Source organism: Nylanderia fulva, unplaced genomic scaffold (genome assembly GCF_048542155.1).
Source record: "Nylanderia fulva isolate GAGA-0341 unplaced genomic scaffold, ASM4854215v1 Scaffold12, whole genome shotgun sequence".
NCBI classification, from domain to species: Eukaryota; Metazoa; Arthropoda; class Insecta; order Hymenoptera; family Formicidae; genus Nylanderia; species Nylanderia fulva.
The window spans coordinates 4,724,176-4,738,432 of record NW_028189409.1 but is presented as its reverse complement, the minus strand read 5'-3'; positions in this window follow the sequence as shown (position 1 = coordinate 4,738,432).

Here is a 14,257-nt window from a genome sequence, read left to right as displayed (position 1 = left end):
ACCTTCGAGCCAACCAAAGGAAAAGGTATCGGATGACGAGCGCCGTTCGCAGGTGAAGAAATGGGATACGCGACGTATCGTCGAATTCCCGAAATCGTTTCATGGTCGATCGATCTCAAATCGCGGCCGCGCCATTTCCAATAAATCGATCCCGGTCCAATGTGCGAGTAGTCAATTCTGCCGCTCAATTTACGCGGATACAGTCGCAGAGAAAGAGAGGGTACGTCAATTTTCCCACATCCTCTTCGATGTATAATATCGAGGAATTTCGTAGACAATTTCACATCTCCATTTTAAATTAAATTGCACGTCACATTTTTTCTTATATATTTCATAGCTTTCATTTTTTTTAATATCTCTGAAATTTGAGAAAAAATCTCAGAAAGGGATATTAAAAGTATATATTTATATAAGAGACCCCCCTTAATTTTGCATTTATTTAGATACACCCTGTATATAAAAATAAATAAAAGTTCAAGTTGTAATATAATAGAAAATAATTTATTGCGCGTGTTTTGCTCCAAACTTGATATACCTATTATTTAACTCTACGATCTGTCAAAAAATGGTTTTAACACAAATGATCGGACCGCATTGCTTCGTTCGTGCTTCGTAATGTTTTTTCGGGAAAAGGAGAGGGTTGATTTCCTGACGGAGGCGAAAAGTCGAGCGCGGTGCTTCGGCAATTACGCCGGCGACGTGTACGGTACATCGGCACGCTTAGGTACATCGGTATCGATGGAATACCGATAATCGACTGGCCTCTACAAGGCGCATATCCGGATAGGTCGATGCCTGAACACGCGCCCGGCGTTATATACCCCGGCAATTTGTGCCCCGCCGGTGCACATAATGCCCCGGTTATTATTTACGAGGCATGGCCGCCTGGTTTTCCAGGGGTGGCAATATATCGACACCCCACGGAGTTTCCCTTCCTTTGGCTACTGGTTACCATTCATAATGGAGCATAATAGCATTCTCTCTCTCTCTCTCTCTTTTCCCCACCCTGCCCTTTACCTCTAGCGGATTAATTCGCAGTCGGAGAGTGCAACAACCCTTCCTCCTCCCTCCATCCCTTTTCGTTCCTTCGTCGCGTCTCGCGTTCGCATCCAGGAATTTTAAGCCACCAGGGGATGGGGCGAGGGGTTGTTAGAGTTGGAAACCGATCCGATTGTTGCGAAAAGGGGATGATAGGAGCGAAGTAATTTCAGGTACAGGTCGAGGTGCCGAGATTTCGTTCATTGAATTACGCTTGCGTCGATGATCGGCTTTAAAGTCTTTTTTACCTCCATTCAATTTCGCATTTATTAATATTTTATTAAGACACACCAATCAAAGATCGAAGAATTGTTTTCGTCATAAAAAAAACCATAAAGTTGCAAGAAATAAAATTTAAGATTGCTTATAAATATAAGACGTAAGAATAGCTTGTCAATTAATTGCGAAAGGAAAATATTGCCACATGTTCCATCGGATGATCATTCTAAAGTCCTAGAATATGAATCTAGCAGAGAGTAAAATATGATACCGACGTTACATAATACCAATGAAGATTTTTTACTTCCTCGATCGCTTGTTCTTTTTTTTTCCTTTTTTTTCATCGGACCATGAATTTTCGTCCTCGACTATAGCTGACCGAATAACGAGTCGAATGGCTTTTAACATTTTTTCGACTTCCATCAATATTTGCTCCCTCGCTCGCTATTTCTTTTTCGTCTCCTTCTCTTGGGAACCGAGAGTTCCTCTACCCTACGTGCACCCACACGCGTGTTTTTACGAATACACGGCGGCTCGCTCAAACATACATATACGTATATATATACGAATGCGTGGAAGCCGATCGAAGAGAGAAAAGAGATTTTTTGGGCCTTTTCTACGGATAGCGCGGAAGAGAGAATAAAGTGTTGCCGAACGTCGGCAAACATGGCGTCGTGTTTGCTCGTCCTGTGAAGCCGATCTTTGGTTGGTACCACCAACCTGTGTGTGCACACACACGTATAAAAAACGCGTGCGTGATTCAATGTGTGCGAAGGATGACATCGAATAAGGTTCCATTAACTTTCTTTGCACGATATCGGAGCGATTGATTGCTTTATCACGAGCTTCTTCTTCTTCCACATCATCAGCTTCGTTTAATTTGCTAATTGATAATATTATACATATATATAAAAAATATTTGATTTAACATACTAAAAAGATTTCGTTAAACATTTTTTCAATATCAATATTCTTATTATTGGGTCATAATAATTATTACAATTATTCCTACTTCATATATTTTCGGTTTCACATAAATTTAGTAAAAAATCAGCTGATTATATACTCATATAAAAAAAGTTTAATATAAGAAACAAATTCATCAGCTGATGTAATTTATGCATTCTTAACAAAACCTTTCTCAGGTATCTTTATTAGATATTTTATATCAATATTCTTATAATTGAGAGATAACAATTATTACAATTATTCCTACTTTATTTTCGGTTTCACATAAATTTAATAAAAAATCAGCTGATTATATACTCATATAAAAAAAGTTTAATATAAGAAACAAATTCATCAGCTGATGTAATTTATACATTCTTAACAAAACCTTTCTCAGGTATCTTCATTAGATATTTCTAGCTATTTTTCATCGAGTCGACTATTCTTTCGACGTTAGGCAGAATCATTCGCGACAACGGGAGAGAGGACGGAGTAATAGAGTCCAGGGAGAGAGACGTCAGTGTGCAAATCGCGTAGACCCCTTCCCCTTCCTTCCTTCCTCCGAGGGGCGTCGCGAAACAATTCCCAACTGAATAATATTAGTATCTAACAATGGACGTGCTAAATTGAAATACAGAGGGCACGCTGTTTCACGGGGATCGCACCCGTCCCGCATTCTCCGCGTTATAAACGTCCGCTCCCCGGGTGATGCGTGTGTATATGTGTGTGTGTGTGTGCGTGTGTGTGTGTGTGTGCACGAGGTGCACGTAGATAGATCACGTAGCGGCTGATACCCCCACGCGTCCGGGTGTTAGTTCTCTGTAACGCGGCAGCGGGGATCGCGCGAAGCTGCTCAAGGCGAGAAATAGCATGCAAATGAAATATTAATTAAATCTAGGAAAATTTGCCGTCCCTCTTTCTCTCTCTCTACTTCGTTCTGGCCGACGACCGTTTCTCGACGAGCAACCCTTTTCAGTTTCCCGTACACTATCCAGTCTCCTTAACCGTCCTTCGTTACGAGCGGACGTTGTCTATACTGAAAAATCTCTGTCTGTCTTGTTTCTATATACACATTTTGTCCTTCGATGTTTTACGATACGAGTCTTGGATGTTCGAACAAAAATTATTCATTATTAAATATCTTTAGTATTATTATTACATATATATTACATCTGTATTACGCGTTATTTACAAAAAGCATTTTTCTTGAATAAATATAAATTAATTAAATATTAAATTCTGCGTTTATTATAAATAAAATAAAATAATTAAATTCAAAATTTTCAAGGCAATTAATCTAAAAAAATTCTTGTAAAAAAATATATATATAATACATATATATGCATCTCTCCCTCTCTCTCTCTCTCCTGTGCTCGCAATATTTTTTTCCGCTAATTAAAAACCGAACAATTTCCGCTTCTACGCTTTTTTTTACCCTTCGCCGTATCGCTACTGCATCTCTCCGCACACTTGACTCATTCCAATTTTCTTCCCTGCTTTTCCTCTCCGCTTCATTCTCATTTGTTCCACGCACAATTCTCACCGTTTCTCCACCTCCTATCCGGCTCTCCTTCGACTCGTTCACTCGCTTCGCGCTCTTTAGAAACGGCCAGGCCACCCTCTCTCAACCCCCAACTTCCACCCCCGTAGTATAGGTACGTGTATCTCGCTTCGCTGCGACAATGGCGCCAGGCATCGAATTCACTCTATCGCTCGGACGTATTCCATTAATTACTTTCACTTTGCGTCAATGGCATTTCCATTTCAATGATCGTCTCTCGTTCTGCCCTCAGCATATCCGGCGGCTCCACCGCGAACATCGCCGCCTCGATCCCCTGCGAGTCACCTCATCTCGCCACCCACTTTTCACCCCTTCTCTCTCTCTCTCTCTTTGCCCATTCCAACGGGATTCCATCGCCGTTCATTGAAATACGTTTCGCATTGTAGGCGGAATACAACGCTTGCGCGTATTGCCTGTAATTGTTGGCACCAAGTCGCCGAAGCCATTCGCGAGTTGGATCCGAGAAATCTCGACTCAGCCGACGACAGCGAAAGCTCAGTCGTCAGTTTTCGCGATACTTCCCTTTCGCGACTACGGGGATTTCTATGACGAAATAACTATCGGAAAGTTGCATTTTTATTTTTCTTTTTTTTTTTCAGGAGTATATATACATATATATTCTGACTTCTTGCAAAGTGTCTCGTAACGGATAAATTAAAAGGAATATTATACTCGTTAATTATATTCGTTAATTAGTAATTTATTTACACGAATCTATAGATACGGAGATGCATCTTGTATAAGATGTATAATTGAAAATATTTTAAACATCATTCCGTATATATTCCCGTGCGTAACTTGACTTTTTCATATCTTCAGAATTTTTGCCTCCTCTCTTTTTTCAGGCGTATATTCCGGAAATGCTTCTTGCAAAGTGTCTTGTAACTGATAAATTAAAAGGAATATTATACTCGTTAATTATTAGTAATTTATTTACACGAATCTATAGACAAAGACGCATTTTATAAAATGTATAATTAAAACATTAAAAAACCATATGTATAATTATTTTATATATTAATCATTCCGCATACATTCCCGTGCGTAACTTTTTCATCTCCGGAATTTTTGCCTCCTCCCTCTTGCATATGGAGCTCATATCCATATCAATGCAATGTTAAAAAACGTTCGAGCTCGCTACTGTCACATGTCAACCCCGTGGAGGGCTTCTCTCTCTCTCTCTCTTTCTCTCTTGAAGGTATATACGGAACGTCGAGATTCCAACTAACGAAATAAATATTTGCTCGTAAAAGCGATTAATTATATTCGTACGTATACTTATGGTTATTCGCTTCGGGACACGAGGGGACCAAAGTGGACACGTTTAACCGCGCTAGCCACCCCGTCGATATACACAGAGGGCGAGAGAGAGAGAGAGAGAGAGAGAGCGCGCGGTTTTATTTTCCGCGTCACGACGACGACGAGTTGAGTAACGTTCGACAAAACATCAGGGATACGAAATAATGCGCAATATTTGCCGAGTAATCGGACTCGGTGTGGGCCCGTTTTATACCTGCCGGCTTCCGCCGCGCTTTGCACGCGTGTGTGTCGCTATGTTTGCCCATCCATTATGGCTACAATAACAAGGAGCGTCCACTCCGTCAGCTTCTTTCTATGCCTCCCACGCCTCTTTCATCCGTCGGTACTTGCAACAGTCCCCTCTTCCTCAGCCCCTTTCCCCGTTCGTGTGCACGTGTATATTATATTATGCGCGATGTTGACCCTTATTCCTCTTGAGCAACGTCCATCGGGTGTCTTCATTCGCGTCGAGAGTCTTGGCGGTGAGAAAAATGCTTTCGGCGTACGGAGAGAGGACATCTCGCGAATATATCCGGAAAAAAATGTTGCGTGTTCGATTCATCGCGTCAAAGTGTCTATTGAATTTTCATTTGATCTATGCAGGGTGTCTGACATAAAATATATGCAATTAGATCTTGTTATTTGGAGACAGTTCTTCCTCGGCAAAAATGTTGAGGCGTCAATAATTTTCGAGTTATAAGCGATTGAAAATAAAGGCTCTTTTCGCAAACTTGTGGAAATAAAATATTAACAAAACTACATTTTCCAATTAATTCCAAGTGGAGTTTACTTTAATAGAATTTTAATTTAAGGTTTAGTTATAAAGAGATACTGATGGCCTCCCTCGATATTTTTGCTGAGGAAAAATCGTGTCCAAATAATGATATACTCGTATATTTTCGGTGTGACACTTTATGTCAGATACCCTGCATATCGTTAAAAAATATCGATAAAACAAATAAGTTCTTCTTTAATATACTTTTTATATCTTTGATTTGTTAAAAAAAAACCGCTATATCATCTAATAGAAATACAAGTATAAATATGGGGCAAAATAAAGGGAGTCTTCATTCGCGTCGAGTCTTGGCGGTGAGAAAAATGCTTTCGGCGTACGGAGAAAGGACATCTCGCGAATATATCCGGAAAAATGTTGCGTGTTCGATTCATCGCGTCAAAGTGTCTATTAAATTTTCATTTGATCTATGCAGGGTGTCTGACATAAAATATATGCAAGTAGATCTTGTTATTTGGAGACAGTTCTTCCTCGGCAAAAGTGTTGCGGCATCAATAATTTTCGAGTTATAAGCGATTGAAAATAAAGGCTCTTGTGGAAATAAAATATTAACAAAACCACATTTTCCAATTAATTCCAAGTGAAGTTTACTTTAATAAAATTTTAATTTAAGGTTTAGTTATAAAGAGATACATGATGGCCTCCCTCGATATTTTTGCTGAGGAAAAATCGTGTCCAAATGATATACTTGTATATTTTCGGTGTGACACTTTATGTCAGATACCCTGCATATCGTTAAAAAATATCGATAAAACAAATAAGTTCTTCTTTAATATACTTTTTATATCTTCGATTTGTTAAAAAAACCGCTATATCATCTAATAGAAATACAAGTATAAATATGGGGCAAAATAAGAGGATTAATCTCGCTGTATAATATCGTGTCGATTCACGATTCTATATCTTCAACCTATTGTTCTTTTCCCAGGCCACGTGATATCTCGGAGTCGGCCGAAATAGTTTCGCGATGACAATGAACATACCACCTCTCCCTTTCCTCTCCTCGCGATATCAAAGATATTGAATACCGTTTCACATGCCCACCACGTAGCCAGGAGTCTCCCGCTGGAGCGGGACAGTCCTGAAACTCCTTCTTCATCGCTCTTCGCCGCCGTGACCTTATGCCCGCGAGTTTTCAGGGCGCACCCCTTCGCTCCCGCTCTCTATTATTCGACGATATTAAAATTGTCTTCTATAATCGAGGGTGCCGGTGGTGGCTTGAATAATTCGCAGTCGCCTCCTTAAGACTCCTCGATGCACGCTGTAGGGATTGTTACGTCACTTTTACGATCGAATATTCTTCGACTCCAGCGAAATGGTCTGTATTTATCTCACAGGCGGCATCTCCCTTATGCTTCGGTTTTTTTTCCATTTACTATTAAAACCCCCATTGGATAAATTTAATCCTGCAAGTCTTTTATTCTTTATTTGTTCCCAATTTCCTAATTTTCGAAATGTAATTAATATAATAATTGTATATTAATAGTAAATAATTAATAATTCTAAACTTTGTTATTTATCTCACAGGCTGCATCTCCCTTATGCTTCGTTTTTTTTCCATTTACTATTAAAACCCCCATTGGATAAATTTAATCCTGCAAGTCTTTTATTCTTTATTTGTTCCCAATTTTCTAAATGTAATTAATATAATAATTGTATATTAATAATAAATAATTAATAATTCTAAACTTTGTTATTTATCCTAATAATTGTAGACTAAATAAAATTTGCAATTACTTTGTAAAATGTTAAAAAGAGTTTCCAAGAGGCGGACCGCGAGAATAACCACGTGGAATCTATGCGCCCACCATGTATACATATTAATCCGGGATTACGTTCCGACCGTGCGACGAAGTATGCCCGATTCGACGGATCGGGGCAATTTAATTTAATTTTTCGCCCCGTATATCCGCCCCCTCTCGAGCCAGCTCTTCTTCCGAAGGCTTCGTGACCCTCGAGTCGTTGTCAATTGCAGGTCGACACCTTTGCCTCGTCGCGTGCGCCTAATCGCTTTAGAATTAACTGCACCCCTGCGCGCTTCCAAGGGGGTGACATATACGGGAGTGACAGCGGGGCACCAACGGCGTTCGACGTTGATTGTCATTTTTAACACTCTTCGTGCCTCGTATTCTTTTCGCGACTCGATATAATTGTTTTCTTCCTACGTAATAAATACAGGGAAAAAATGTCGCCCTCCGATCCAGCCCTTAAATCCATATTTAAGGACGTAAATTTTTATTATTACATAGTATGCGTTTAGCAAAGAGAGGAGAAAGAGAATATATATTCAGGGTATATCTGAATAAATCTTTGTTGAAAATTAAGGATGAGTTTAAGTTTTTATTTTTTTTTCTCAAATTTCAGACAAATTTAAAAAATTAAACTTGGTGGATATTTTCCACTAATAAAAATGATATTTATTAATATATAAAAAAATAAAAACTTAATTTTTTCATCTCCCTCTTTAGAAAAGTGTAATAAGTGTAATACCCCTCCTTAATTTTCGACAAAGAAAATCACCTCCTAAAATTTTTCGCGCTTATTTAAATACACTCCGTATAATTGTCTAAATAAAATTTGAAATAAAATGTGACTCATATTTTAATAACTCTTCTGTCAAAGATTAAAATACTCGTTATCGATGCCGCGCCTTTTATATCAAAGCTATACACAGCCGCGTATTTGTCGGCCGCGTCAAAAGCGGAAACTGGGTTACGCTCTCGATCGCGTTTCGGCGAGATAACGAAATTAAAAAAAAAAAAAAAGAAAAAAAAGAAAAAAGAGGAAAGGATCGACAATGACGCGTTCGGCCAGTCAACCAACCAACCAACCAACCAACCAGCCAGTCAGCCAGTCAGCCAGGCAAAGCACCGAATTCGCGCGGCTGCCATTTGGTACAATTTTTTCGACGAAGTTAATGTTAATCAGTGGCAGACGTGACGTGGATCGAGTGGTCCTCGACTGGATTTCACGTCCGGCCACTGCCAGGCCCGCCCGGTGTGCGTCGCGTATGTGCCATAAACGCTCGCGCGTTGCCATAAGTACTCTGCCGGGGCCGCGATATATGTATATACACGCCGATTATATTATACTTGCGCGGGCGAATCGTCCATTACAACGGGTTAGCGAGATATCCCACTCGTGCGCGGCCGGCAAACCACCGTAAAAGCGGAACATACACGCACCCACACGCACCCGTCTCTCCGCAAAATTATTTCGCATCGTTCATTTCAGAGCCAATGTCACATGCCGCGATAGAGTGATAAAAGTTCTCCCTATATGCTTTTTCGGGCTGGCCGTTTCGTTTTGTTTTCAAAATCGAGGTAATTGCGCGTAGGTACGGCAAAATAATTGCAAATTTTATCGCTCCTCTGTTTTCTCCCCAATCGAGAGATGTGTCATCATTTTATATATATAGCTTTAAATTTATAGCACAGTAAAACAAATACATATGTGGAATGTTTGGAAAAATAATACGTTATTATTGAAAAATTCATTAGTATTGTCATTTTTTTATTCTGCATAGTTTAATTACTGTTTAATATAGTCCAAAATTAATCATATATATGTTGAAAAAACAATTCACGTAAAATTCGTTGTTATTGTCATCGATTATTTTTTTATTCTGCATAGTTTAATTACTGTTTAATGTAGTCCAAAATTAATCATATAGATGGAGAGAAAGAGAAAACCAAAATAAAATAAAAAAGCAAGAATGATGAGAAATTGCTAATTCTGATTATGAATAATACCGAATTCTTCTCTCTTTATCTGTATCCTTTATCTCGAATGCGTGATCAGAAATCAAGAAATTAATAGTTTTTGTGATGTAGTCGACCGCGGTGCAGGTAGGCGCATTCATGCGATCGAGGGTTGGCCGCGGGTGGATCTTCTCGTGGTTCGTAACGATTCTACCGGATAACAAGAGAGAGATCGTTGCACAATGAGAGACCCGCATAAGAGGCATTAGAAATGCGTGTGTACACGTCGTGAGTTTCTATGTACACGCCAGCGCTTTTCACGTATCGGCGGTTATATATATATATATATATATGTATGTATACCTATATATATATATATATATATCTCTCTCGTGTCTCGGAATATACTCGAGATAAAAACGTTGCATTGCATACGTTGTGCACACGATATTATCCAACTGAGCTCTCCAAACATGTGAAAAGACTGTCAATATCAACCTAACGAATTGTTGTTAATTCCATGGATTATCGACTGTCTCTTTACAGAACCGCAGCTCTTTATATAGCCAAATACAACCTCGTTTCTAAATTGTCCCAATTAAAAATGACTTAAAAAAATATATGTTTTTATATACAAAAGAGATTTAGAAAATATATTTATATAAATTAAATTTAAAAAATTGAGAATGCAATCTTTCTTTCTCGAGACGTTCCTTCCTTCCCGTTGTTACATATAGAATTGCGTTCTTTTTTAAAGATAATTAAAAAAAAATTTTTTTTATATATACAAAAGAGATTTAAAAAATATAAAAAATATATTTATTTAAATTAAATAAAAAAAAATAAATGAAATAAATTTAAAAAAAAAATGCTACCCTTCTCTCTCGAGATGGTCCTTCCTTCCCGCCGTTACATATAGAATTGCGTTCTTTCACGCACGCGGCTTTTTAAGGCCGCGCAAAATGCACACGCGCTCTCGCACGTCTCTCTCTCTCTCTCTCTCTGAAAACGGAACCGTTTATAACGCGGCCGCGTTTTAAGCACAGCGTCGCGCGCGTATTATATATATATATATATATATATATAAGTATAATAAAATAAGAACGTTCTCTCTTTCAAGAGAGAGGAGAGCGCCATTGTGCTTGATTGTTTTGAATGAGCTCCGTTGAAAACGACGAGGTGTATCGACGGGGTGCCCGCCACGGGGCGCGTATATACATAATACGTACTAGTTTCTATATCCCTAACATATCGAGACCCCTCCTCAGCTATCCTGTTTTCCCCTCACCCCGCGTCTATTTTTTTTATTTCCGCAAAAGTCTCTTAAATACTCTTTCATGGCGGGCGGAGAGAAAGAAGCTCAGCGGGAATTCCCCAGAAGCCAACCAGCCAGCGAGCCGGGTAGCTGGATACTCGGTCACAGTAATATGGTGCCTGCGTGCTCACCATTCCGTGCACGAGTGGCCGAGCACTTATCGGGGGTAGGCCTTCTTCTTCTTCTTCTTCTTCTTTCTCTTCTTCTCCCAGTAGGTCGCTCCTCGGTAAGACGGCACTTCGCGGCATTCCGCGAGACTTTCCGGACGATCGGGCAGCCACGCTCTCTTCTCTCGCGTAGAGCTGTTGCGTATATATCGTCGGAGTCGTATATACACTTTTGCGTCTCGTATATCGATCTTCTAGATCCTCCCGCGGTTAGAGAGTTCATCGATCCCCGGCCGCGTCGAGAGCGACTCCGCTTCGATGAAGATACAAAATCCAGCCGATCCCTGCTCGATCGCTTTCTTACGACTTCTCTCTTTCCAGAGGTCTCATTCTCGATCGCGTATCATTTATATTAATTTCGTTTTTTTTTTTATATATCAATTTATTTATAATAATTTATCTAACAATAAGACAGCGCCTCTTGCGATTTTTCAAATTTGTGTCTTTTGTCTCAACTTGAAAAGCAGAAAATGTAAAGCCTTTAGGCCCCCCATTATTTATGAAATTCAAGACAGAAATTTATTCATAATTTTAAGTATCATATATATCCTAATTTGTATCATATTTAATTTTAATAATTAATTTCCTATAATTGAATTCAATTTATAAATCGTCTAAAGACGTCCAAAAATAGAGCTAAGAATGGCAAATTTATATATGTATAAATAAGAAAAAATTTTATTACACCAGCTAATAATCTCCTCAGTAATCTCTCTCAATTTGTTCTCCGAAATAAAAAAAAGCGGGAGCAGATTGCTCGCACAATTCAGTCGAGTACACGCTCCGTACTCTCGCCAGGGCAAAAAAAAATGTATAGCGCAGACCGCGTGTCACGCGACATAATAATATTATCATAAGGCGGCGATAAAGAACGCTCGCGGGGTGGCAAAAAAGAAAGAATCTATATAATCTAGCTGCGCGCGAGGGGGCGCGATGCCATTTTTTCGCTCCCTTCGGCGAGCGAGCACGATATGGGTGGGCAATGGCTGTCACCTTGCACAACCCCGTTTGGTGCATTACCAAAAGTAGAAGCTACGTTGAAGATATAACGGATGTATGTGTGTGCGTGTGTGGGTTTATAGACGGCACGTAGCCTCGTGGTACTCGTGTCGGTACCGGTACGGCCGTTTCCGCTCGTCTGTTATTATCACCGGCGAGATCTTAAACGCGTCTGCCGGATATTGCCCCCTCCGATAAAAATTTCCATGCAAATTATCGCCGGCTACGCCCACCACTTGCGGCTTATTCTCCTCGCGCGGTTGCTCCTTATTCGCGAGCGAGATCTCTGCGTCACCAAGTACACACACGCCGTTTTAAATTAAGATACTGGACCTGATTTAAATACGCGCATTAGAGCCCTTAAAGAACCCTCCTCTTTAAGATTTAAAGATCCCAGAAAATTATTAGATGTGAGAATTTTTCGTATCCTGCGATTTTTCACTAAGAATTCATAAACAAAAATAAATATAAATATAATACATAAAAAATATATCTTATTAACAATTAATAGGCAGTTTGTAATACATGTGATAATTAACTTTGTATATGTATATGAACCTTTTATCGTGAATAAAATCTATGTGTAAAACATTAATAAAATTATTATAAGATATTTATATAGCTATATCTATAACTATACCTATAACTATAACTATATCTATAGCTATATATATATATATATATAGCTATAAAAATAGTCATGATATGTGATCGATAAATTAAGAGAAATTTTTCCCCACTCGGCGGATTAATGACGTGGAGCGGCGAAATTTCGGGTTCGCGTTTTAAACTAAAGTAGAATATCATTATCCGGTCGTTATGCACTTATATACTCTATTATGTGGAGGTTATACCTTGTACATGGGCCGGCAACGGCCAATCAGCCGAGAGTCGCCCATTGTTTCCAACAAACACACGAATGGGGTGTGTACCCCTAATCCTTGCCGGCTATCCAAAATCCATGATCGAAATATATCTCTTCTGTCAAACGCATGCGTACCTAGATCTGGCTACCCTTTCGTCCGACAAGGATTTTTACGGCTTTCGATCCTGTCAGGATGAAGGACGTGTCGCATGCGGACTTGCCATCAGAATCTTTATTGCGCCCGTAACCGCATTTCGTGCCGTAGAATAAATCAATCGTAATCGGGCGCTCGCGTAATCATCCACATTTGAATCCTCGTCGTTTCCAGAGATGCGCGCGAGGCAAGATATTTTCATATTTTAATATTTTATTATATATCTGTATTGACTCGTTAATGCCAATCGCTCATATTCCGGGATCAATAATTCCAAAATAAATGCGCCGAGTGTACAATCGGGTCTATTAATGCGGCTAATTAATTATCATATTATTATTATATAGAACAGAATTTTATCTTTTTTAGAGTTCACATATATTAAATATATTATATAGAGACCCTAAAAAATCATTCTCTTTAAGATTTAAAGTTTCCAGAGTATTTTATAGCTATAGATATAATTGCAGCTATATAGTTATAGATCTATTATTAAATTTTTTAATTTCTATTTTAATTTCAATATGTATATATCTTAATTTGTTGTTCTATCACTATGCAGATGAATTATGAAACAAAATCGCTAACGTATCTAAAAATAAATATCCCACTTAAAGATCAAAAGATTTTCAATTTACTTTTCCAAAATATAAGCGATATATTTAACATCTTTAGTAACACAAATATTTGCCAAGAATGTCAATAATATATTTTCATCGATAAGCAACACTCTTTTCAGCCGACTGACACATAATTCATGCATGATTCATGAATCGGAGCGTCCGATTGGAGTCGCTGGAGAATCGAATCGCGGACGATCCATCGGCCGTCGAAACGTTATTAATCGCGGTTAGGGTTGGGCGTTCTCCACGACGGCTTCACGGCTGAATTTTTGCCCTTCAGATCCCTCGACGATCGCCGACGGGGGTCACGTGCTGGTCTCGTCGCGATGGGAGAATCATCGTCCCCGAGACCGGTAACGTGGGATTAGCCCGGCCAATAATTCCGCGGGGTCGAATTTGTTTGATATACTATATCCATTGTGTGCGAGGCCGCAGAAGGAGGCTTCCCACTCTCTATTGTGGCCCGCTGGTAACTCGAATGGGACCCGGGGGTGAAAACCGGGAAGAAGGGAGGATGGCGCGCGAGGTTGGCCGGAGAAGGGTGATTTTCACCAGATTCATAAGTGGCGGCTTTT